Here is a 26,095-nt window from a genome sequence, read left to right on the forward strand (position 1 = left end):
GTGGAGCCTTGATGTATGTAAAGGGAAAAATTGTGCACTACACAATCTATTTCATAGCAAGGGATGTTCTATAGAAAATGGTAGGATTGTTAAAGAAAATATGGTAACATGCATATATGGGCCCAAATTGAAAGAACTGTACAGCAGTTGAAATCAAAGGACAAAAATCTATAATTAAACAGATAGGGTAAACATGATGTCAAGGCAAATGAGAGTGATCGAAAGAACAATACATCATTAATTTGCCTAATATAGAAAGAAGAGGGGGGAAATCCCCTTTGACGTATATGGTGCATGTGGCACCTTTTATCCAAATGGATAAATATTTAGAATATGTTCAGGAAAGTAGGCCATGCCAACCAATTTAGGGTGAGATTGAACATACCGCGCGCGTGCTCAAGTTATCTGGTATGGAGAGATGGAATCTCTGGCAGCGGTCGCAAAGTCCTGAAGTGTCTGTGCACTGTACATTCTATGAATGAAAGAAAACCCTCAAATCATCTCGAATAAAAATGAATTCACGGTGATTTCCGCCGGGTGATTGAAGGAGGCAGATGAACTGGGATAGGAGATGAGATAATATCTCGTTAAACTAGTTAACTTGTCGTCCATGGGAAAGAACCCTCAGTATGGTAGATTCCCCAACCGAGCGGAGCTAGTTCAACTGCAAGCAGCGTCGAGTAAGTCGATGGTGATAGGCGGCTGCAAACGGAAGTGGCGAAATGCGGTGGGCTTTGCCGGTAGCCTGGCGGCGGCGTCAGGCGTCGAGCTAAGTGTTTACCTCTGCGATAGGCGGTGCCATGGCATAGACGCGCAAGAGCTTGTGCAGGTGTGAATGGGGAACGTACCGGAGGGGCCAAGGGGGTGAAGGGCGGGTTGAGGGTTTTTGTGACGTGGGGATGGTGTGGGTTTTCTTTTCTTTTTTGAATTGGGTGGTGAGGGTTTTCTGTCCCACAAAGAATTTTGGGGGTGACTGTTTGCTAGAGCGAGCCGTGTGTGATTGACCCAGCAGGCAAAATGAAAGTCATTGCACACGGTTCCAATTTTGGGAACCATGTGTGAATGACGTGCTACCTCCGTCCTGGTTTATTGGTCCCCCGTTGTAACTTTTACCAAAATTTGGCGAAAGATTTAACATACTCAGACATAGATAATAAGCATACATGTAGATAAGCATAGTTCAACCATGAGTAGTACATAGTTCAACAGTATTAAGCATACTCAAGCGTACATATATAGTTCCATCCATCCATCCCACATCTCATCTCACAGGCCGGCACGATCCTGAAGCTTCTCCAGGTACTCGGCGTACGTGCCGTGCGCCACCCTGCGAGAATACTTCTGCTTGAAGGAGCCAACGACCCGTCCTCTTGCATGCGCCAGAACACTTAGATACACATCATGAAACTTCTGGTTGCAAAATGGGCATCCATAGCCACCGTTCCAGGTCCTAATACGCCTATTATGCATTCCTGCATAAAGCTCCCTCAGGATTTCGCTGTTGTACCTCCTCTGGACATCTTCATCCTCGCTGTCCACATCGTCAGACAGCACCTACATAAATTGTAAAACAAATTTGGCACCAAATCAATGATTACATACTGTGAAGTAGGATTGGGAATCTATGGCTATTTATTTATACATATCTAGATATTATGGTTCGAATTTTAAGCGCAGTCGTCTATGTACAGACCAATCTTGAAGAAAATAATGGCACAAACATATGTAGGTCACTGGAAATCTATTGTCAAGCCTTGGCTAGGAATTATTAGCACGAACACTAATCCTAGTCGGATTACTAGTAGCAATCATTTGCAAGACGGAACAACTAATCACTTATCACCTATACCATTCAAACAATCAGTAGACTACATGGATCTAACGAAACTTACTCAGATTTCATGGATTGGGAGAACATAACCATAGGATTTCTATTCCAAAAAGGGGGAGGCATGAGTAACCAGAGAAATCCTATGATCTATTTGACACATAAATTGGTACAGATGACTAACCAGCTTTCCGTCATCGTCGGAGTCGTCGCCGGAGTTGTCGTCGGAGTCATCGCCGGGGTGGTCGTTGGAGTCGTTGTGGAACTCCACCTCCGGCTGTGGAAGCTCGACGCCATCGACGACGCCACGTTGCAGTGATAACTCGCCGGCGGTGATGGCAACCTATGTCTCCATGTGCACGCTGTGCTCCGGTGCTTTAGCAACCCCGGCGTCGCCACTCCCTCCGATGGGGTGCTTCGGCGGCATCCTCATACACTGACGGCTTTGAGGACTGAGAGCGGCATCGAGGGTTCAAGCGGAGAGAGAGGATTGTGTGTGCATAGCGAGGATGGGGGGTGCGGCCGCTCAGGCGCACCTTAATATGGAGTAGTTGGAGTTTTGGGAGAGAGGCGGGCGGCGGTCAAATCGATGGCTCACCGGGATGCACCAGACTACTGGCATGCCTACCCAAGTTTCACACAGCTACTGCATGACTCCCGATGACACTACGCAGCGAGCACGCCTCCGTCAATTCACACACCAGGACACACGCGTCCTCGTCTGCCTACGCGGCGGACGCGTCCTATCAACTCACGCCTGCTCGCACGCCACATGGGTCGCGTGGCGGCATGTATATATTTTTCTATTTGGATGATTAATGTTGCCGCTTTATTTCTTAACCGAAGCATGGCACGTATCCATTGTTGGTCTAACGCTCACGGTTCAAATAAATAATCCGTTTGGAAATTGGTTCCCAATTATTAATAATCTCCCGTTTGTAATTAGATAAAGATTACATCAAAACTGGTCTCAAATTTGACCAAAAAAGTACAATGCCACTTTGTATTGGTGTCCATATGACAACAGGATAAGTTTCGTGAACTTCAAATAATTTTTGGATGTACTAGAATTTAAAATTCAAGATTCTCAATGTTTGGAATTTGTTGCACGGGGAGTAAACATGCACCTAGTGAGACACATGTGTTTTTGCAGTCCATTTAGGTGCACTGTCACGTGTGCATGTAGCTCAAATTTAATTTTTGCACATTATACCCATAGAAAATCAATTAATCAATGTACTAAAACGTCTTAATGATCTCAGTGATTTTTTTAGAATTAAAACGTCCCTCATTTGGTAACATGTATGTTCACCGCAAGATAATTAATTTAACAGTCATCATAGTTGTGGTAAATTCGCAGTGTGTGTGTGGATGTGTGCGTCTGGGGGTGGCGGGTGGCTCGCGGTACACTACGAGTTGTGAGCCACCTTGTGGGTTGGTCATTTTGTTAGGCAGGTCGGCGCCACATCAGAGTCGTGAACATGTTATTTAAAACATTAAACAACCCTGTCATACATAAATGTTTTGGCCACATGCAGTCGATGGTTGTCCTACACGGCACTCGATACTTGCGTGTGACGCTTTCTGTGAGCCCACGAGGTCATCGTCCATCACTTTGACGGATAGCCGGCAGTGAGGTTAATTTGACCAGCAAGGTGGAATCTTTTTTGTTTGTGTTATGGTGGTATATAGTACGCGTCCAAGTGGTGGGAGTGGACTAGCAGATATACTATACGTACGCGTCCGTGAACAAGTACACCTCACTAAGCGTCGGGACTTTTTGGTTTCCGAGGCACGTGCCACATCAAAATTGTGAAATCGGTTATTCAAACATCACACAACACCTTTTTGGGCCACATGCATATCCTAGCTAGGACACTCACATCTGACGCTTCCATCTATGGGCCCACGATCGAGGCCATCGTCGATGCATGCATGCATCACTTTGACCTACATCAGGAGAGGTTAATTAATTTCACCATCGATGAGGATTCTTTTGGGTTACATATATTACGGTAGGAGCATATAGTATGCGGTGACGAGGGGGGAAGGGGACCATCATATGTAGTACGCTTGATATGAACCTCACTTTGTGTGGGTGCATGGTTTATGGTTTTTGAGGCATGCGACACATCAAAGTTGTGCATTTGGGTATTCACCATATATATGTTTATCCCACATGCAAACCGGTGGTGGTTGTCCTCTCGCACCCACTTAAGCGGTTATTAGCGATATCGATGCTTTCCATTTTTGGGCCCGCTTGGTCCATCACTACTTTTTGTCTGATAACAAGATAGGTTAATTTGACTTAGGAGGGGGGGTATTATTTTTACTCTGGGATGACATGCATGATACATCTTGAGCACACACGCATAAATGTGTACGCATGAATCCCTCCCATCGAGTCAAAGAAGCTAGTACAACGACACATCATGAACCGATCTTGCTCTGTGTGGGAAGATAGTGTATGATTTTTGACACACGTGCCACATCAATGTTGTGTATTCAAACATGCATGCACGCATCACCTCCATACATATGCATGTAGTGGTTGCCTTCGAATGGTACACTCCCTCGCGTGGTTATCGGCGACAAGCCTATATATTTGTGATCCCGTGTGGGCATCCGTGATCACCTGACCAACAACAAGATAGGTTACCATGGCGGATTCTTCACTTGGTTCGTGTTATCGTAGTACAGGTTATGGTGAGATTCAGACCTAATTCACTTTGATCGCATATACTATGCATGCATGCATGCATGAATCCCTGTCGTTGGCTTGAAGTGTGGTGTAACATACATATGTATCGTCAACCTAACCCTCACTCAGTCTGGGGATTTGTTGTTTGAAATCAGGGTGCCACATCAAAGTTGGTCCATTGTTACTCAAAAACACACCTCTCCATACATATGTTTGGGCCACACGCATGTAGTGGTTGTCTTTGGGGACTAGCTACTTGCGTGATTATTGGCGAGCTAGCCCATCTCCAGGGTTGCATGGATGACAATCACTTTGACCAACAACAAGAGAGAGGTTGTACGACCAAGGTGAATTATTCTTGGTCCATTTTAAGTTCCATGTTGGTGAGATATATGCCTCTCTGGCATGCCGACTGAAAATGTGTGTGTGGGGGGGGGTGCTACTTCGCACTTTGCTAGGTGAACGTCTGTTGGGGGGGGGCATGCATTCACAACATAGGATTCCCTTCGTTGCGACACGAGGGGTGGTGGTGGGCTGCTAGCCACTTCGCAATTTGCTAGGGGAACCTCGATTGGGGGGGGGGAGGGGCATGCATTCATAGCTTAGGATTCCCTCCGTGCCGACACGAGAGGGGGGCTGCTAGCTATTTAGCACTTTGCTAGGTGAACCTCGGTCGGGGGGGAGGGGGCATGCATTCATAGCTTAGGATTCCCTTCGTGCCGACACGAGGGAGGGGTGGCTGCTAGCTACTTCACACTTTCCTAGGGTGAACCTTGTTTGGGGGGGGGGGCGCAAGCATTCATTGCTTAGGATTCACTTCATGCCGACACGAGGGAGTGGGCTGCTAGCTACTTCACACTTTTCTAGGTGAACCTTGGTTGGGGGGCATGCATTCATAGCTTAGGAATCCCTTCATGCCGACACGAGGGGGGGTGGTTTCTAGCTACTTTGCACTTTGCTAGGTGAACCTCGGTTGGCGAGGGGGGGGCATGCATTCATAGCTTAGGATTCCCTTCGTGCCGACACAAGGGAGGGGGGTTGCTAGCTACTTTGCACTTTGTTATTTTGAACCTCGGTTGGGGGGGGGCATGCATTCATAGCTTAGGATTCCCTTCATGCCGACACGAGGGAGGGGGCTGCTAGCTACTTTGCACTTTGTTATTTTGAACCTCGGTTGGGGGGGGGCATGCATTCATAGCTTAGGATTCCCTTCGTGCCGACACGAGGGAGGGGGGCTACTAGCTACTTCACACTTTGCTAGGTGAATGAACCTTGGTTGGGGGGATGCATTCATAGCTTAGGATTCCCTTCGTGCCGACACGAGGGAGGAGGGGGCTGCTAGCTACTTCGCACTTTGCTAGGGTTAACCTCGGTTAGGGGTGGGCCATGCATTCATAGCTTAGGATTCCCTTCGTGCCAACACGAGGGGGGTGGGGCAAGCAATACAGTGCGCTTTGCGAGAGAGGTGCCACATCAAAGTTGCATTTGGTATTCGAAAATCAAACCACCCTTTTAATACATAAATTTGGTCCACATGCAAGTGTGTTCGTGTTCTGACCCTCTCCCGCGTCATTTTTTGCCAAATTTATGAACATTAGATAAGACGGATGACGCAACAGACACGGTTCACTCAAACTAACTGTGTGCCACGCCGGTGCACCTATCACGCACACATCCGCACAGTACATTGGGCTCCACGAGGATCCCCCTCTCAAAAATATATGCCCGCCTCGAGGGTTTTTCTATTTCATAACACACAGTTGTTATCTTCGAACCGTGTGCGATGTTTCTTGTTCCCAATCCCGCCTGCATCCCTAGAAAATATCTGCCCACCTCAAGGGTTTTCTGTTTCATAACACACGGTTGTTATCTCCGGACCGTGTGCGATGCACTACCATCAAAATTTTCAATAGCCCGACATTTTAATCCCACGTTTGACTCCCGCATAGTAAAATTTTCAGTACCCGCATCATTTCGTCAAACACCCCGCGCCCCCTCCACACACACACACACACATACACACACCAAAACCTTCTCGGGCGTGCGCACACACACACACCCTCCCTGGCTCGAAACCCTAGCAAGGTCCCCGCCGCCGCTGCCACCGCCTCCGCAAGGCATCCATTGTCAACATCTACCGGTTTGCCCGTGTAGCTTACCCACCGATCACCATACCCAGGGCGCCCTGAGTTTCTTAGATGACGCCTGCCAAACGCCCCCTTTCCGACAGATCGCCATCCCCATCCCCCACTCTAGAGCGTATGAGCCTAAGCTCGGCTACGCTTCCCGTGGAGCTCGAGGAGCGACTGGCCCAAAAGAGGTGTATAGCGGTCTCTTCGCCCGACGTCGCCGAGGAAGCTGACGACCATTATTGGCGGCAGGCACGCAAGCAGCGGGGTAGAGTATGCGGGCATGTCTCGTCCGCCGGCTACAACATCGATGTCATTGACACCGACGTCCTTAGGCAGGCCATGTCACAGGTTAAGTGGCCCACAAGAAACCCCTCGGGTTCAACCGCCGTCGATCTCATCCATGGCCCCGCCGCTCGCTCGCTGTCAACAATTTGCCATTCTACATCGCCATCGATCCCCTTTTGTCATTTCTGAAGGACACGTTCTGCGACGCTGGCTTGGGATCCACAGCTTCCAAGTCATACCTATTCGACGGCGACCACGAGGAGGGCACCCTCTCCAGCTCTTCCAAGGGGAAAGATCCCATATGCTCTTCCAAGGGGAAAGCGCCCGTCTTCGACATCAGGGAGGGCACCCTACAGCCGTGCACTTCCAAGGGGAAGGAGCCCATCTGCAACAACATGGAGCGCATCCAGGGTCCGTGCTCTTCCCACGGGAACGAGCCCATCTGTGACAAGTGAAGAAACCCATGATTTGTTTTGTCGTGCCTCTTCACATGGGAAACCCATGATTTCTTGTCGAGTCCCTTTTGTAGTGTAGTGAGAATGTGTCCAGTTTTAATTGCTATATCTGGTTGTTTGCAATATGCCTTGGTTATTTCAGTTATTTAGTGTGTAGTACTTTTCATTAATCCAGTTTTAAACATACCAATAGGAATGCATATATTTGCTTGCTGTTAAGCCTGTTATAGCTAGCATATGCCTCTATTAAAGTTTTTTGATTGTTTGGTTGTTTGTAGTTAGTATATGTCCAGTTTCAGATGCTATCTTTGGTTGTTCGTAGTATACCTTATTTATTCCAGTTATTCACAACGTGATGTTCTATATGTGCAAGTATGAACTATTGTGCTTAACATGCTTCTCGATGTACCTACACAGGGAAATTTTGGGAACGACTACTGTTTTCCATCGAGGTTAGTTTCATCCCATGGCTTATATAGGCCAGTGGCTGATAAGTGACTAATCGGTGATTCGGACTTTTAACTGAATATATCTCTAACCAATTTATCGTTAGGTTAAATATGGCCATATGTAATCTATCTGAGGCTACATAGCAACATGCAATGTACTTAATGTCAAAATATGCAATCCTAGGCTACATAGCAACAAGGAAGAGTGTTACATTAATGTTCTAATGATGTCTAGACATACGTAGAAGAGCAACAGCAGCAACAATAACAACAACACAACCCTGTTTGGATACTCAACTTAGCTAGAAGTTAGAGTTAGTTTCTAGCTCGTTACTAACCCTGAACTAACTCCATCCAAAGAGTTGTTTGGATGGCAGGGTTAGATTGACAATAAATGCACTAGGAGAACTAGCTCCAATTAGTACGGCTTGGGTTGGATAGTTTCTTTGGGTGGGTTATAGATGCAACTAGCTCAAACTAGCCCTCATGTATACATATACTTTAGGGCTATTTGAGCCTGAACTAGCTCAAACTAGCCCTCATGTTTACATATACTTTAGGGCTATTTGAGCCTAAACTAGCTCAAACTAATTGTAACCCCTGGATACAGCAACAGTTAATCAGCCGATAATTTGTAAGAATGCACTAAACTCCTTCCGGCCCATAATATAAGATGTTAATTCATCTAATATGTGAGTATATTGGATGTTATAAGATACTCCCTCCGTTCCTAAATATTTTTCTTTTTAGAGATTTCAAATGGACTACCACATACAGATGTATATAGACATATTATAAAAGAGTGTTGTGCTACATCATTGTGCAATTGCTATTTAGCTTCTAATATTACCTTGGTGCTTTTATGTACATATGTCATTGGTAAAGATCCGCGCTTCGACCCTTTCTGCGTATGGGGCAATGAGATATCGATGAACCAGCATCAAGTGAGGAAACTGATAAATATTGTTAGTAAAATGGGTCCAAAGATGGCAATTAAACTATTTGTTTACACTTGATCCAAGACAACACCGAACTGCATGATGGTAAGTAAGAACTCTGCAGCCTTCTTTTACTGCCCATAATGAGTTGTGTTAGATGACAATGTCTGAATCTTTTTCCTTTGCAGTGGTTGGCAAATCAGTTTAGTCAAGATTACCACTCAAAATAAATGAGTGGTGGGCAAGAAAAGGTTGAAATATTTCTACTAGAACACGATGATTATCTAGATGCTTTCATGAAGACCGTGAAGGATGGGCGGTCGAACATCACAAGGGGCTGGACTAGAGTCGTGCGTGCCTTTTGCATGGAGGAGGGCACAATATGGGCATTCCGCTTCACCTTGTGCAGCTACCAGAATATATTTCACCTCTTTCTTAACCGTCTTTAATAGTGTCAGGACCCCGATTCCAAGTCACATCGATCTAGCCGGTAACACCTCATATCACTTTGCGGCCTCACGCACAGTATTCCCACGGGTGTCGCCTTACCATGGCCCGGGACCGTTTGCGCCTTTTGGCTCATGTATATTATAGTGTCGCTAGCATCCATATGACAGAGAACCCGGGCCGGCATGGCTAGTCGTGAACCCAAAGCGGCACCAACCTATGGGGACAGGCATACATGAATCACATCGAGCATGTCGGTCAGTAGCGTGTGAATCCGGGTTGTAGCACTGGGCTAACAGGACTCCGGGAACCTTGGCTGTAGCAGGCTAGGCAGGACTCCGGATGTCACTGCGTGACATTTGCCCGAAGGGACAGACACAGGAACAAAGTGAAACACATGCCGGCCAGTCAAGTGTCCTGAGCAGTAGTGCTGGGCTAGCAGGACTCCGGTGAACTAGGCTGTAGCGGACTACTATGGCTCATGGAAGCACAAGACTACATTTCCCCATAAGAGAGGCTACCATGGATAAAAAACTAGGTTGTCAGATCCCACAGATACCAAGCATTTCAATCATACACAGAATATGCTCGATATGTGTAAATACAACATGGCATCACAACATAAGTCTATGACTCAAGTATTTATTCATTAGGCTCCGAGGGCGAGACATTACAAACATGGGTCTCATGACCCAACATTCGGAGCAAACAAGTCAAAGCACATGCGGAAGCTTAACATGTCTGAGTACAGAATCTACAAATGAAAAAGGCTGGGAAGCCTGACTATCAACAAGACCCTCCGAAGGTACAAGATCGTAGCTGAGGTAACAAGCTAAACGTCGAAGTCCACGTGGAACTACTAGCGAGACTGAAGTCTCTCTGCAAAACATAAAATAAGCAAATGTGAGTACAAATGCACCCAGCAAGACTTACATCAGAACTAACTACATATGCATTGGTATCAACAAAGGGGGTGGTGGAGTTTAACTGCAGCAAGCCAGCATTGACTCAGTGGCTAACCTGAACTACTACTGCAAGTAACTCTTTTGAGGTGGCGCACACAAGTCCACATATTCACCATATCAATACACCACTACGGATCCGCTCCCGTCTCCCTATGAGAACGCCATCCATAGCACTCACGCTTATCTTGCACATTTTAGAGTATCCACTTCACTTGTCTATGAACTATGCAAGGGGTCCAAGTTTCCATATCCGAGGAATCCAGCTATTCGAATAGATAATGATAACCCTGCAGGGGTGTACTTCTTCACACACGCTCTCGCCACTTACCACCATGTACACATCATGTATCTCGGCAACCTTCAAGCTGAAGCCTGGCGAGGGAGTTGGCCATGACCTGACTAACCAACAAGTCTCTAGTCCAGGTTTATCGCCTATTCTGGTTCCGTCCGCAAGGAGATCCGGCCGGGGTGTCGCTCACGGCCCCAATTGATGTGTGCAGGGTTCCCAAGCCCACCTCGACGGATGGATCTACGCTTGGTACACCGTGCCACAGTGCCTAGTCTGTCCCAAGGCCACCTGTATCGGGTACCACTCGGTAGACTACTAACACAACCTACAAACACCAGAAACTAGTTGCAACTCCTGGACAGAGATCGAGTTGATTAATAAGTCGAGAGAGCTTGGAGCGCCCGGAGCCCAATGTGTGGTAGTAACTGTTCATGGATCACAAACACAGAACTCAGTTCCTGAGGACGGCTGCAATGAGACAACCCACCATGTACTCCTACCTAGCCTCTCACCGCTACCTTTACCAAATCATGTTCACACACTTAGTTCACACACAGTAGGTCATGTTCATCACAATTCTAATTCATCCCTGATGAATCAGACCTGACTCAACTCTAATCAGTAGCAGGCATGACAAACAAACATGAATGAGTAGGCACATCAGGGCTCAAACAACTCCTACTCATGCTAGTGGGTTTCATCTATTTACTGTGGCAATGGCAAGTCATGCAGAGGAAAGGGGTTCAGCTACCGCAGCATGTAATAGTTGAATCGTTGTTGTCCTAATGCAGTAAAAGGGAGCAGGAGCGAGAGAGTGGGATTGTATCGGAATGACCAAGGGGGTTTTGCTTGCCTGGCACTTCTGAAGATAGTATAGTTCTTCACCGGTGTCATCGATCACATCGTCGGAAACATCGTCTACTAAGAGGGGGCAAATACCGGCAACAGAGAGGAAACACAATCAATGCAATGCACAATATGATGCATGATCATGACATGGCAATATGCTGTTGATTGAGCTAATTCAACTAGCAACAGGTTAAATGAAGTTGGTTTGAACCCAAGATTCAAATTCAAACTCCATATATGGATATTCAAATGCCAAACATATGATTTGCCCTATTCAGAAATTATAAGTTGTTCTAACATGCATGAAAATGATACAGATGATTAGATTGGATTTTTCTGATCATTTTTCATATATAAATCTTTTCATTTGGAGTTATGGTTGAATTTCTATGAATTTTACAAGTTTTGGGTATTTTCTGAAATTTCCTGGATTATTTTAAAACTAGAAAATCAATACAGCGTCAACATGACATCATGCTGACGTCAGCAGGTCAACAGCGCCAGCCCAGGTCAAACCTGACTAGTGGGGTCCACTGGTCAGTGACCCGGGGTCATCAGTGTCACGGACAGGTGGGTCCGGCCAACGGCCACGTCAGCATGGTCAACTCTCACTGGTGGGGCCGCAGTTATTTGTTAAAACTAATCAGAATCTAAACTATAGTTAATTAAGGGCATGGGGCCCATATGCCGGTGTCACTGGAGGGGTTAATTAGTGGGGCTGTTAGCTGCTAATGACGGGCCATGTCATCTCATCGGAGTAGGACGCAAGCGACCTCACAGTGCGGCGGTGGCTCGCAAGAATTCCTTCTCCGGCGACCATTTGTCGCTTGGGTGGGTTCTACGGGTTCGTGGGAGTGAGCCGCGTCCAACAGTGCCATCAGTTGGTCGCGGGGTGGCCGGAATCATCGACGGCGTCGAGCTGGGCGGCGGTGGCACTCGGCACATGTGGCCACCGGTGCTACGGGGCACGGGCGAGTCAGCAAAAGGGCTAGGCGGACTCCCGGGGGCACCAGGAGCACAACCGAGCGGCGGGTTTGAGCGGAGTAGCTCGCGAGCGCAAGCCTCGCCAGCCATGGCGGCGGCCGGAGCTTGGGTGCACTGGGATGGTGGATAGAGAATGGGAACGGAGGGGGAGAGCATAGGGGGAGGATCAGGAGCTCACATGTGTGCTGAAAAGAAGCTCAGGGAGGCCAGGGAAGCACGGACGGCGGCGAATCGAAGGTGAGGTTGCCGGCGGCCGGAGGTTGAAGACAAGCTCAAGGGCGACGTTGCAGGGCTTCCGGCGGGGCGTGGCTCGGTGAGGGGGTCGAGGATGACATCGCAGAGCTCGTGAACCAGTCGGGGAAGCGAGGGAGGGCCGGCGGTCGCAGCAACGATGAGCGGCGGCGTAGCGCGTTCGGGTGTGCGAGAGAGAGAGCGAGGGAGAGACTGAGGGGGGAGAGTGAGGAGGTCAGGGGGTCCAGACGGCAGCGACGTGTCGTTGGCGGCATCGCGCTGGCCAGGGGAGGGCCAGGCAGGCAGCTGCGTGCCGGTGTACGCGGGCGCCGTGCTCGGCCTTGCCTCTGCCAGTAGGCAGAGGTTGAGGACAGGTTTGCCCCTGGTGGGCTGGCCAACAGTGCTGAGCTTGGGGGCTTTGCTAGGTGAGCACTCTGTCTGTGTCTCTCTCTCTTTTCTAATTCTGTTTCTGTTTTCTATTTATTTTTATTTGTTTTGAATTAGTAAAAATACTAACTCATTTTGTAAAATCCTTACAAAAATTGTGGGCAGTAATTGAATTATTTCCAACAGCCCCCAATTGTTTTCAGAAGTATTGAAGCATTTAAGATATTTATAGGCATTAAATGCTCAAATTCAAATACAATATGATTTAACTCAAAAATCCATAAATGTCCAAGAAATATGCTCATCATTTTTGGCAGAGGTTTTCACCTTTATCATAAATCATGAACATTTTCAAAGGGCATTTTGGGTTTATTGAAAATGACTTTATGTTGAACCTATTTGATTTGATCTGGTGCTAGGGTTTGATCAATCCCCATTTCAAATTTAGATAAAATTTAAACATGATGCAACACCAGATGCTAGCACTAGGCATTACCAGAACTAGGGTTGTGACAACTCACCCCCACTAAACAAGAATCTCGTCTTGAGATTCAAGACGTGAGGTAAGAAGACAGAGGGGTCATAAAGCTAACACGATCTTCATGATCTGATTGCCCTCATCGAATATGTTGATTCATTACTTAAAATTGATCTTGTCTGCCTTCTGGATCTTCATCCAACACGATGATGACAGAAGAAACTCTATAGGAATCGATCTTCTCGAAGATCGAACAACTCACGATCAACTTATGGGGTGAGATGTGGGAACATCTCTCGAGCTGAGACACAAAACACATATCGAGAGGGGAGGAAAGAAACAAATGACGAGGTTTCAATTTGGCAGGCTACAATTCCCCACTCGAATAAGATGGAGCATGAATTTCAAAGTACCAAGGAGATATTTGCCATGATTTCATAACGTGATACCTTAAGGAAGGTGACTCATAGAATTATCCCCTTAAGTGGAAAAAAGAATTACTTTTGATACAAAGATCATTGAAACTCTTTATACCATCCTAAGGCAATCACAATTTGAAGGAGTCGGAAAAGGATGGCATACTCAGACTAGAATGGATGATGTGGACTACCTTGTTGAAGACAACGCAATGGATGATTTGCTTATCATCGGAGGTGGAGGGAACCCATGGTAAGTCCACTTTTGAAGATGATATTGGATAGCAACTACCGAGAAGGGCAGCCCATGGGGGATTGCACAATGGTGGTGCAAGTTGGGAACAAGATGCAACTGTTGGGAATGTTCCAACCATCATATCTACCTGAGATTCAGATTCGATTGGTAATAGGATACTTCAGACTTAGCATGTCTGAAAATAAAGTTTGCAACACAATTCGATGAGATGGCGTTGCGAGATTCTCTAGGAATGAACTAAGATAGCAAGCTCCAAAACATGAGCTGATTCTGCTACATACATGTGAACATGATGTCGAAGACAAGCATGATCACGTAGAAGTCTTACAACAAAACACTACTGAGTTCAGGTGGGGAACCATCATCGAGGATATCGAAGTCCTTCTATAAGTCTGGCTCTTAAGAAGGAACTTCTTCTCCTTGAACAAATCAATCAGTGGCTTGGCGTGCTAGGGATTACACATGGAGTGGAGGTAGCGAGCCTATCAAACAATGGAATACTTCGCACATGCGTGACTAACTTGGGACGATTCCAGAGGAAGCAAAAACAAACTTCCTCGAATTCATGATGGCAACTTGCATCCAATGCACGTGAATTAGAGGAAGTCACATATTTCAACCGTACATATGCTTCATGAACGGGACATGAGGGCAATGCTTATAAAGTTTCCAACACTAGTATAATGTTCAACATGAATCATGGGGGAGACAAAATGCTGCTGATGGGCTCAACAGCAACTCATCAGAATTTCCATATCACTGGACTTCCACCATCATGTGAACATGGTGATGGTACGGGTCAGACCAAAAGATGTAATGGTGTATGCTCGAGGGATCAACCACGGGTAAGACAACATTATGAACATCGTTGGTTCTGATTTGACTTGGCAATAGCCCATACTCAAGTCAACATTTCAACAAGGCAATAGATCCAACAACTGATCACAAGGACCAATCGATGGAGATATCATCTTTCTTCAAACGTACACACAGAAGATATCCCTTAGAGATGAACTAAGTTAAGCAAAGCTTCTACCTTCCAACTCTCCAAGTTGTTGTCTAGCTCAACCAACTAGATCAGGGATATCCAACACAGATTCTTGGAGAAAGAGTGGTTAATTGGTAAACCAACTTGATCACGAACTAACCATATCAGTCAGGGGATGACCTGGTGATACTTCCGTGAAGGTATCCGAAAAATCACGAACCACCTCTATGACTCTAAGCTCAAGAACAATCTTGCTTTTCAGGGCAAGATGATATGATCAATTAAGCAAGGATTGACACAATCCTAACTCTTGATCGAAGAGTGCACCAGAAATAAGGACATAGGTAGCACGATCAATCTTAGGATGATGATTTAATAACCAACACGCTAAGAATGAGAATATTGTCCATTAACTACCAAGCAACACGGTTGCTAGGAGTATAGATTTCACACATCATAGTTCACTTGTCGGTATTCCGGTTGCATCAACATGGAACCGATGAATGAAAAATGATGGGAAGAAGTATCACTGCATCAAGAATTCATGAGAGATGGTGCAATTCTCATGACAATCCTGACATAAAGGTGGTAATACTCCGAGGTAGAACAGAGAAAAAGCTGGATTGGCATTTTGATCTGTGAAATACAACTACTTTGACCAGTCCAAGAAATGGTGAGGTTCTGGAGTTTGTTTCTCCTAGTCATTCTGAAATAGGATGGCTTGACGGACCAAAAGAATAATAAGCATCGATAACACGGATGGACAATTAGTCCTGACTATCAATTGATAGATAGAGGGCCAGAAAATAAGTAAAGAGGGACAACTCAAAGGAATATATAATTTTCTGAGTTGTGGACGCATGGATTAGTATGTTTGGCAAAACTCAACATTTCTTTCAGATAACCCATGCAGAGAGGTAGGACTGGCAGATTCACAATGTAAAATGGAGAACTCATCAAGAGCACTCTGGTTGTGATCTTTTGGTTCAAAAGAACTTCTGCCATACGCAGTTCATAGTATTTGGAAGAAGGAAATACCACGGACCTCGAGGGCTATCGCAAAGGTTACCCTAAAGGTACGAGCAACACTATCAACACGAGGTAAGTAGAGTGAATCTTGGGTCAAGAACCCAAGAGTAGAATACCTACTAAGTAGCATCGCGGGATGCTCTCGAGAATGGTGGCCAGAATCATCACACTGGGAATATAAAGCATGGCTAGATTATGGGTGGTTCTCTAAGATGCCTAGGGTCATAATAATGGCTCCAACATATATGTCGAGGCAATAAAGTACCTCAACTCACCGATTAGTGTGGTTGAACGGGCCCAAAGGAACATCAGGAATGAAAAGAAGGAATTTGCAGATGCATCAGACTGTTTAGAAACCTGGGATGACTCGGACAGCATAACGGCTGTAATTGCTCAAAAAGATTTGAGGCAACCTGCAAAAATGGTGGCATAGCCACTCAGCATCACAAACTCAAGGTTCTGAGGCCAGCTATGAACATATGGAGGTAGTAGAAACTGAACTGGGCTAAATCCAACAATCTTATAAGTCTATGGATTAGTAACACGTCATTCTGATAGATAGATGAGAAGGCCTAGTTCTTAATCCTCGTAGAAAAGAAGAGGATGACTCAAATCAAAGGGCATGAGGTATAAGGAGTAAAAGGAGCCTTACGTTCCCTTCCCACAATCAATTCCCCTACATAACTAAAGCATTTCTAGACTCAACTTCGACCAGTTTGGCTTGGTAATCATACAGGCAGTCAGGCTCTGATACCAGAGCTGTCAGGACCCCGACTCCAAGTCACATCGATCTAGCCGGTAACACCTCATATCACTTTGCGGCCTCACGCACGGTATTCCCATGGGTGTCGCCTTACCATGGCCCGGGACCGTTTCCGCCTTTTGGCTCACGTATATGATAGTGTCGCTAGCATCCATATGACAGAGAACACGGGCCGACATGGCTAGTCGTGAACCCAAAGCGGCACCAACCTATGGGGACAGGCATACATGAATCACATCGAGCATGTCGGTCAGCAGCGTGTGAATCCGGGCTGTAGCACTGGGCTAACAGGACTCCGGGAACCCGGGCTGTAGCAGGCTAGGAAGGACTCCGAATGTCACTGCGTGACATTTCCCCGAAGGGACAGACATAGGAACGAAGTGAAACACATGCCGGCCAATCAAGTGTCCTGAGCAGTAGTGCTGGGATAGCACGACTCCGGTGAACCGGGCTGTAGCGGACTACTATGGCTCATGGAAGCACAAGACTACATTTCCCCATAAGAGAGGCTACCATGGATAAACAACTAGGTTGTCGGATCCCACACATACCAAGCATTTCAATCATACACACAATATGCTCAATATGTGTAAATACAACATGGCATCACAACATAACTCTACGACTCAAGTATTTATTCATTAGGCCCCGAGGAGCGAGACATTACAAACATGGGTCTCATGACCCAACATTCAGAGCATACAAGTCAAAGCACATGCAGAATCTTAACATGTTTGAGTATAGACATCTACAAATGAAAAAGGCTGAGAAGCCTGACTATCTACAAGACCCTCCCAAGGTACAAGATCGTAGCTGAGGTAACAAGCTAAACGTCGAAGTCCACGTGGAACTACTAGCGAGACTGAAGTCTCTCTGCAAAACATAAAATAAGCAAACGTGAGTACAAATGTACCCAGCAAGACTTACATCAGAACTAACTACATATGCATCGGTATCAACAGAGGGGGTGGTGGAGTTTAACTGCAGCAAGCCAGCTTTGACTCAGTGGCTAACCTGAACTACGACTGCAAGTAACTCTTTTGAGGTGGTGCACACGAGTCCACATATTCACCATATCAATACACCACTATGGATCCGCTCCCGTCTCCCTACGATTACGCCATCCATAGCACTCACGCTTATCTTGCGCATTTTAGAGTATCCACTTCACTTGTCTATGAACTATGCAAGGGGTCCAAGTTTCCATATTCGAGGAATCCGGCTATTTGAATAGATAATGATAACCCTGCAGGGGTGTACTTCTTCACACATGCTCTCGCCACTTACCACCATGTACACATCGTGTATCTCAGCAACCTTCAAGCAGAAGCCTCGCGAGGGCGTCGGCCACGACCTGACTAACCAACAAGTCTCTAGTCCAGGTTTATCGCCTATTCTGGTTCCGTCCACAAGGAGATCCGGCCGGGGTGTTGCTCACGGCCCCAAATGATGTGTGCAGGGTTCCCAAGCCCACCTCGATGGATGGATCTATGCTTGGTACACCGTGCCACGGTGCCTAGTCTGTTCGAAGGCCACCTATACTGGGTACCACTTGGTAGACTACTAACACAACCTACAAACACCAGAAACTAGTTGCAACTCCTGGACACAGATCGAGTTGATTAATAAGTCGATAGAGCTTGGAGCGCCCGGAGCCCAATGTGTGGTAGTAACTGTTCATGGATCACAAACACAGAACTCAGTTCCTGAGGACGGCTGCAAGGAAACAACGCACCATGTACTCCTACATGGCCTCTCACCGCTATGTTTACCAAATCGTGTTCACACACAGTAGGACATGTTCATCACCATTCCAATTCTTCCCCGATGAATCAGACCTGACTCAACTCTATGCAGTAGCAGGCATGACAAACAAGCATGAATGAGTAGGCACATCAGGGCTCAAACAACTCCTACTCATGCTCGTGGGTTTCATCTACTTACTGTGGCAATGGCAGGTCATGCAGGGGAAAGGGGTTCAGCTACCGCAACATGTAATAGTTGAATCGTTGTTGTCCTAATGCAGTAAAAGAGAGCAGGAGCGAGAGAGTGGGATTGTATCGGAATGACCAAGGGGATTTTTCTTGCCTGGCACTTCTGAAGATAGTATAGTTCTTCATCGGTGTCATCGATCACATCGTCGGAAACATCATCTACTGAGAGGAGGCAAATACCGGCAAGAGAGAGGAAACACAATCAATGCAATGCACACTATGATGCATGATCATGACATGGAAATATGCTATTGATTGAGCTAATGCAACTAGAAATAGGTTAAATGAAGTTGCTTTGAACCCAAAATTCAAATTCAAACTCCATATGTGGATATTCAAATGCCAAACATACTATTTTCCCTATTCAGTAACCATAAGTTGTTCTAACATGCATGAAAATGATACAAATGGATAGATTGGATTTTTCTGATCATTTTTCATATATAAATCTTTTCATTTGGAGTTACGGTTGAATTTCTATGAATTTTACAAGTTTTGGGTATTTTCTAAAATTTCCTAGATTATTTTAAAACCTGAAAATCAATACAGCGTCAGCATGACATCATGCTGATGTCAGAAGGTCAACGGTGCCAGCCCAGGTCAAGCCTGACCAGTGGGGTCCACTTTTCAATGACCCGGGGTCATCAGTGTCACGGACAGGTGGGTCCGGCCAACGGCCACGTCAGCATGGTTAACTCTGACTAGTGGGGCCGCAGTTACTTGTTAAAACTAATCAGAAACTAAACTATGGTTAATTAAGGGCATGGGGCCCATCTGTCGGTGTCACTGGAGGGGTTAATTAGTGGGGCTGTTAGCTGCTAATGACGGGCCACGTCATCTCACCGGAGTTGGACGCCGACGACCTCACAGTGCGGCGGCGGCTCACCAGAATTCCTTCTCCGGTGACCATTTGTTGTTTGGGTGGGTTCTACGGGTTCGTGGGAGTGAGACGCGTCCAACAGTGCCATCAGTTGGTCACGGGGTGGCCTGAATCTTCGACGGTGTCGAGCTGGGCGGCGGTGGCGCTCAGCACATGTGGCCAGCGGTGCTACGGGGCACGGGCGAGTCAGCAAAAGGGCTAGGCGGACTCCCGGGGGCACCAGGAGCACAACCGAGCGGCGGGTTTGAACGGAGGAGCTCGCGAGCGCAAGGCTCGCCGGCCATGGCGGCGGCCGGAGCTCGGGTGCACGGGGATGGCGGATAGAGAATGGGAACGGAGGGGGAGAGCATAGGGGGAGGATCAGGAGCTCACATGGGTGCTGAAAAGAAGCTCAGGGAGGCCGGGGAAGCATGGACGGCGGCGAATCGAAGGTGAGGTTGCTGGCGGCCGCAGGTTGAAGACGAGCTGAAGGGCGACGCTGCAGGGCTTCCGGCGGGGCGTGGCTCAGTGAGGGGCTCGATAACAACGACGCGGAGCTCGTGAACTAGTCGGGGAAGCGAGGGAGGGCCGGTAGTTGCGGCGGCGACGACGCGTTTGGGTGTACGAGAGAGAGAGCGAGGGAGAGACAGAGGGGGGAGAGTGAGGAGGTCAGGGGATCCAGACGGCAGTGGCGTGTCATTGGCGGCATCGCACTGGCCAGGGGAGGGCCAGGCAGGCAGCTGCGTGCCGGCGTGCGCGGGCGCCATGCTCGGCCTTGCCTCTGCCAGTAGGCAGAAGTTGAGGACAGGTTTGCCCCTGGTGGGCTGGCCAACAGTGCTGGGCCTAGGGGCTTTGCGAGGTGAGCACTCTCTCTCTCTCTCTCTTTTCTAATTCTGTTTCTGTTTTCTATTTATTTTGATTTGTTTTGAATTAGTAAAAATACTAACTCATTTTGTAAAATCCTGACAAAAATTGTGGGCTGTAATTGAATTATTTCCAACAGCCCCCAATTGTTTTCAGAAGTATTGAAGCATTTAAGATATTTATAGGCATTAAATGCTCCAATTCAAATACAATATGATTTAACTCAAAAATCCATAAATGTCCAAGAAATATGCTCATCATTTTTGCCAGAGGTTTTCACCTTTATCATAAATCATGAACATTTTCAAAGGGCATTATTGAAAATGATTTTATGTTGAACCTATTTGATTGGATCTGGTGCTAGGGTTTGATCAATCCCCATTTCAAATTTAGATAAAATTTAAACATGATGCAACACCAGATGCTAGCACTAGGCATTACCAGAACTAGGGTTGTGACAAATAGTACAAGTATACAACTATGGTTCATCATTCTTTATTTGGTTCTTATGTAATTCTTGAACATATGTACCTATGAATTGAATAATGGATTGGTTGTTTTTACCTGATGGATATGAAAAAGATGTAGCATACATTCATATTCAAATCCAAATCCGATACAATTTGGAAAAGCAACAATTAAATTATGGTGAAATTACGCTCTCTAGGTTGTTACGGCACACACAGTTGGTAAAACACAAATGTTTGCGATATGCACGATAATCCGAGACAGTTCACTGAGAGGAAACGTCTGCAAGCATGCACACAGTTGCCATTTGCAAACCGTGTGCGATGTCAGACAATATCACAAACGATGCGGGCAAACTAAACGGTTCTGTTAGTTGCATTATCGTACACGATTCGCAACCATTAATTGTTTTTGATGAAGTATGCATCGTAAACGTTGCACCACAGGATATCATGTGCGGTAGTTGTCTTGTACGACGATGTTACGACGGTCCGACGTTTTATAATCCTGTCCGACACTCGTACGACGATTAGCTAATCTTCTTAATGTTCAACCATTTGTGATGGGCCGCGCATCATATAAGTTCTATAATAGTGAACCGGTTGCGATGGGAAGCACATCGTAAACGTAGCACCAAAGAATACCGACTGCGATGTCAATGCAAGCAGAAACGAGTAGGACTACTATAGGGGCCCTATCCCCGACGGTTTTTAGGTCGTGTGGGAAGGACCCCCCTATTTCCCACACTCACTTGGTGACGGTTCCAAATGCCATCGCGGAAAGGGGTTAAAACCGTTTGTTTAGGAACGAGACGCACCTGTGCAAGTGGATTCAAGACCCCTAATGGGAAGACCCCTCAAGATCTCCTCACGAAGAAGAACCTGCTACTTGTATGGTCCCTTTTTGATCATGGATCTTGTACCTCGTTGTGTTTCGTGAATCTAGCACATGTGTAACCGGATCTTGTTGGTTTGAGTGTTTTCTCCCATATTTCCCTTGTGTTTTCCCCTTGTGTTCCTCATGTTCTTCGCGGGATCCGCTCCTTTCATGAAAGATCGAACATCTAGGGATCTACCCTACACCACAAGTTTTGAGGCTATGCAGCCTTGGAATGTGACATTGATGTCGATGGGCAACTGCAGATTACCAATGGTAAGATAGGTGTCTTCAAACCATTCATCAATGAAAGTATTCAATATATCAGCATCAAAGAGAGGTAGATCCTAGAAGATTTCAGCCTCCTATTTGCTCTTGATCAGCAGCTCCAAGGCATCATCAGCGAGATCTGCATCACTGGATAGATCTACAATGTCATCATCATTGTGAGGATGCTTGCTGGCGTGAGGCCTTGTCTTGGGATTTTATTTGTCTTCTAAGAAGTCAGAGACAAGTCTTTAGAATGCACACTGGTTTCAGGAGGTGCCATCTTCAGTGGCTTCACTCTTGAAGCTTTTGGAGCAGAAGCGGCTTTGGAAGCCTTTGACTTCTTGAGTGGCTTCAGAGAGTCAGGGGCATCAGTTGGTTGGGCTCCTTCTTCAGTAGTTTCAACACGAGCCCTTTGCTCATCATAATGCGCTAGATACGCATTGAAATCATTTAAGGGGCCTAAAACATTGGGTTCGGCTTCACGAGAGCCATCTGGTCTTGGTTCAGGTAGATCGGGATTGAAGTCAATCACGAGGTCCTTCTTGTTTCGGGTAACAGAGCCCCGGCCGAACTGATAGTTGGCCTCAAATAGATCATCAACATGCCACCAAAGTATGTTTGATGGATCGGTATATTCAGGCATGGGCCGTCTCACCATGCAAGGATAGAAGCCTTACTGAATGGCTTCAGCCTTCGTCCTTGGGTGAAGGTTCTTGTACACAATATTGGCCCATGGTGCCCTCACAGTGTTTTTAGCAGCACATTCAGGGGTGACAAAATTGTATTGAAACCATTTCTAGGACCAGCACCGACGAATCCATTGCATGCGCGATTTGCGCTCCCCCATAAGTTTCTTCCAGATCAGATTTTTACAGCTTATAGAGGTCAGGGGGCACATCCTATGCAATGTTCTCACGATGATGTATGCCACCCTTGTTTGTAGATTGCCTCCTGCCATTGGCTTCATAGGACTGATTGGTTTCACAAAAGTGATTGGCTTCGCTTGGCTTGTCAGGCAAGATCTGGCTTCAGGAGAGTCAAGGTGATGTTGTAAGTAGTGGCTCAAGAACAGAGGAAGAACTGCGTGATGAGTTTAGAGAGGAGGCCGAGTAGTTCGTTCTCCCGCGCCCTAACTTGGCGGCGGACGACGACTACGGTGGCGGTAGGGTGAAGATAACCGTGGCCTGCGTGAGCACAACGATGGAGAGGTCGCGGCAACGAAACACTTCTTCTCCGTTGACGATGAGAGCTAGCGTCAGCACTAGGGTTGAGAGCGAGATAGCGATGGGAGTAGAAGATTTAATGACCGCGGGGGCTTTGTATTTATAAGGAAAGTAGCGGCTCTATGAATTAACTCAGCTGCCCCTGGCGGTCTGTATCTGTGCGACGCGTGGCATGCATGCGCAGTTTAAACAACTATGCAATGACCCCATGCATAGCTCGTAAGGCGGGCAGTTTAAAGGATCAGAATAATAAATGTGTTTTAAATGTTTGTTTCAAAATCTGACTGGCAAGAACACAATGAATACACTCAACATGTGTCAAATAGAATGGATATGAAGATTTAGAGAGAGTAGGAGAGCTAAGCACAGATGGGGTAAGGGTCCGATCACATTCACTTAGTGAAGAAAAAGCAACTTGAAGACATAGCTATAAGTGAGTGACGTAGAGGACAAAACATATATATAGGCAAAGAACTCTAGATCAAAACTGTGAAGATAAATTATAAGGATAAACTCCAGATCAAAAGCAACTTGTGTGTAACCTTGAGCAAAGTATGCGAATGGCTTCAACTCTAGCCACGGGAGTAAAGGTTTCATCAAAATCAATTCCCTCTACTTGTGTGTAACCTTGAGAAACGAGATTAGCTTTGTTTCCAACAACTTGACCATGTTCATCTTGCTTGTTGCGGTAGATCCATTTGGTGCCAATGATATTGTGCTTGCGAGGATGAGGACACTTGACTAGCTCCCAGACATTATTGAGCTCAAATTGTTGAAGATCTTCTTGAATAGCTTGAATCCATTCTGGTTCCAAGAAGGCTTCATGATACGGGGCTAGACCCGGTGTTGGCCGATCTTTCATGTTTGGAGTGGATACCCTCAAAGAACATGAAGAACACGATGAACACGGGGAAGAATGGAGAGAAATCACAAGGGGAAACACTCAAGAACATGTCCAATCACACATCCACGAGACAAATCAAACACACAAGGTATATGAACAACAAAGGGAAAGATACATGGTAAAGTTCATCCCAAATCAAAAGGAGATGGGGTCTTGATGATCTAGGTATATCCTTCCCACATGGGGGTCTTGAATCCCTCGGGATCTTCTCACATGCTCACATGGAGGTCTTGAACTCCATGGGAGTGGTCTCTCTCTCTCTCTATCTCTCTCTCTCTCTCTAAAGAGTTGAGGGGATAAGCAGCAAACCTTACATACAAATGAGCTATCATATTTGCTATCCCTAACTAGAGGAAGGGGTGGTCTATTTATAGTCTAAGGCACAAAGGGGTATGTGGGAGAGGGATACAAGGCCAAAGGGCCGCGGCTGCGCACAAGCAAGTACCGGATGTCCGGTCGATGTTGGATGTTCGGTGGCTCATGAGGACCGGTCGTCCGGTGCATGTTGGATATCCGACGTTTTACTTCTGGACAGGTGGCACCGGATTTCTGGTAGGTGTCGGACGTCAAGTGGTTGGAGTTTGTCGGACGTTCGGGAGTCATCGATCGTCCCGCCGCTGTAGCATCTTTGTCTGTGGTTCTTCTGGCTGGGTCTTCTGCATCAGGTGCCGGATGTCCGGTGTCATCCGGGCGTTTGGTGGTTGTAGCTTGCAACAACTCCGTTTCTTCTGTCTTCTCTTCCGCGCTTCCCATGCGGATGGTGTAGGTGATCCTTGGCGCTTGCACTCCTCCTCCTCGTCTGTGAAGCTCCGACAATAGCTATGCATGCACATGAGTGGAGTGTCAAGTAGTATACCATCCTCGAAGGGGTCAAGTGAACATGTGTAAAGGAGAGGATTCACCTTTGTGTATGTGAAGTAGATGTCGCAGTGTCACTTGCCAAACAGACTCTTGACATGGTGATGTCCGTAGGATGCTCCGCGTCATCTCTCCCCCTGGAAAAGATCCGACCTCGGATCAAAAACCAAATCACCACGGGAAAGTGCTGGCTTCACCGTGTAGATGTGGACGTTCACCAAGTACGCATCATCTAGTAGCTCGGAATGGGCACTCTCTAATGTTGTGCCGTATAGGGATTCCTTCAAAAGGAGTAAGGACAACAAACTTGTAACACCCACGATGCGGCTATATCTCCCACGTGTCGGAGCACGACTTAGACGCATAACCGCATTGTAGGCATGTTGCAAGAGGGGTAATCTTTACACATCCCATGTACTGAATAAGAAAGAGGTACAGAGTTGGCTTACAATCGCCACTTCACACAATACATAAATATAGCATTACAACAACCAGATACAATCAAGGTCCGACTACAGAACCAAAATAAAAGAAGACTACCCCAAATGCAAAAGATCCCGATCGCCCCAACTGGGCTCCACTACTGATCAACTGGAAACAGAACAACACAACGAACACGTTCTTCATCAAGCTCCTCCTTGAGCTCGGTTGCATCACCTGCACTTGTAGCATCAGCACCTGCAAACTGGTTTTGGAAGTAATCTGTGAGTCATGGGGACTCAGCAATCTCACACCCTCGCAATAAAGACTATTTAAGCTTATGGGTAGGGAAAAAGTATGAGGTGGAGCTGCAGCAAGCACTAGCATATATGGTGGCTAACATACGTAGATGAGAGCAAGAAGAGAAGGCAAGGCACGGTCGTGAACTAGAAATGATCAAGAAGTGATCCTGAAACTACTTACATTCAA

Source organism: Triticum urartu, chromosome 4A (genome assembly GCF_056163025.1).
Source record: "Triticum urartu cultivar PI428250 chromosome 4A, HENAU_Tu73, whole genome shotgun sequence".
NCBI lineage: Eukaryota > Viridiplantae > Streptophyta > Magnoliopsida > Poales > Poaceae > Triticum > Triticum urartu.